Below are 1,933 nucleotides of genomic sequence, written 5' to 3'. Positions count from 1 at the left end.
GTAGGGAAGGCATAAATCTCAAAGAGAGATAAAGGAAGAGGTCGCACACATGCGGCTAGCCCCCTACAGTTAGAATCTATAGGGGTAGGGGGTAGGGGCAGAAGAACCTCACCTAAAGAGACCCCGGAGGTCACAGAAACCTCTACACATGACCGAAGTCCATAATCTCTAAAGGTAACCAATTGGCAAGAGGGACACCTAGGTCCATTTGCCTCACTGAAAACAGAGCTCTGCAGCGAAAAGGACACTTAGGTCCATTCGCCTCCAATTGAGATCTCCCAAAATCTGACTTGGAGGGCGTCCCACTCCAAGGACTCGGAGACCAGAGTCTGTGAGTCAACACCACGACCAAAACCAATTTGAGTACTCACTATGAAACCATCAAGAAATCACCAAGAAACCATTAAGAAATCAAGAAAACAGAACGAAAGCAAAGAGGCAAAGTGAAAGGAGAGGTTGACGCGGCGACCATATCAGTAAAGCCAAATCAAAAACCATTAATTTACATTTTAGTTTAAGCCGGCATAACAAAATTTAGGTTGAAATTTACTTACCGCGTTAAAAAGAAGAGGCCTTTAGGGATCCCGGACGAGCCCCCAAATGTTGTAACTCAAAAATCAGATGACAACGAGGCAAGTCCAAAAGTTAAAAGAAGCGCTTTATTTTAGCTGGTACCCAGCAGCGGTCTCTATGCAAGGTGCAAAGAGGCGCACCAGCATTAACAAGGATCAGTATTTAAGCTTGAAAACCGCAGAAACAGGGGAGGGGTGGAGAAGAAGTGGCAGGGTCATTAGTTCATGAGGTGGTCCTGTTGGGTGAAGGTGCTGAGTTGGCAGTCATACAGAGTTCATTGAGATAAGGTTTGGGGAACAGATATCATAAGACTTGAGTCATAGGGGTGAGGAATTGGGAGGAATTGGGACGAATTTGAGTTGGCAGTCAAGGGGTGAGGAGTTGGGAGGAATTGGGAGGAATTTGAGTTGGCAGTCAAGGGGTGAGGCATTGGGAGGGGTCAGCGCCTACAGAACAGGAACTCTGCAAGGTTAGAAGGGCAACAAAATGGAGTCAATTTTGACAGGGTACAACAGGAAGTACTTGGACAAAGCAGACCTCCTTTGCACTTAAAAAATTCTACTAGGCACTTTGCGTCTATGACCTCATTTTATCTTCAAAACAACCTACCCAGGCCTAGTGGCTCACAGCTGTGATCCCAGCTACTTGGAGGGCTGAGACAGGAATTGCAAATTCAAGCCCAGCCTGGGCAAATTCAAACCCAAATCCAATTATATATTTTTTAATTTTTATTTTTTTAAAGAAGGGTCTACAGGATGTTCAGGGTCTCACTACTAGATAGGACTCATAGTGATCCACCTGTTTACAGCCTCCCAAGAGCTGGGATTACAGGCACGCACCATCACACCCAGTCTCAGTCTCAGCATGCCGCGGAGGGGCAGGGCTGGCACAGTACCAAATCCAATTATATGGAAATGATTATCCTTTTTCCCAAGCCCACAAACCATTAAGCACTAGAACTTATTTCAAATCCAGCCCTATTTGACTCTAAAACCTGTCCACCATGTATCTCCTTATTAATGCCAAAAAAAAAGTCACATTTACTGGCATGAAACTTTGTCAGTGCAATTTGGTAAATAAAACATCACATAAAAATATATATGAGGGCCAGCCTGGTAGCTCATCGGACTAAAGTGCCAGCTTAGGCAGAGCCCAGTGGCCGGGGTTGATTCCTGGCATGCTGTGCCAGCCCCGCCCCGCCCCCAGGGTGCACTGAGAAGGCAGTTGAGACTGGGTGTGGTAGAGCACACCTGTAATTCCAGCACTTGGGAGACTGGAAACAGGAGGATCACTACAAGTACAGTCTGTGTAGTGAGACCCTGGACACCCTGTCCTAAATACAGAAAAGAAAAGGAAAAAT

The 1,933-nt window shown here is 46.0% G+C and overlaps 1 long non-coding RNA gene across 1 annotated transcript in view; it reads right to left on the bottom strand.

Annotated features, from left to right (window-relative positions):
• The window catches only part of LOC111816083, a 5,177-nt gene extending 4,518 nt beyond the window's left edge, over positions 1–659 (bottom strand). Inside the window, exon 1 of the long non-coding RNA XR_002820594.1 lies at positions 555–659. This is a non-coding gene — a long non-coding RNA (uncharacterized LOC111816083). The remainder of the gene's footprint in view (positions 1–554) is intronic.
• Between the last annotated feature and the right edge of the window lie 1,274 nt (positions 660–1,933).

Source organism: Octodon degus, unplaced genomic scaffold (assembly GCF_000260255.1).
Source record: "Octodon degus isolate 3935 unplaced genomic scaffold, OctDeg1.0 scaffold00026, whole genome shotgun sequence".
NCBI classification, from domain to species: Eukaryota; Metazoa; Chordata; class Mammalia; order Rodentia; family Octodontidae; genus Octodon; species Octodon degus.
Note: the sequence above shows the minus strand (reverse complement) of the source record. Positions and strands in the feature narration are given on the sequence as shown.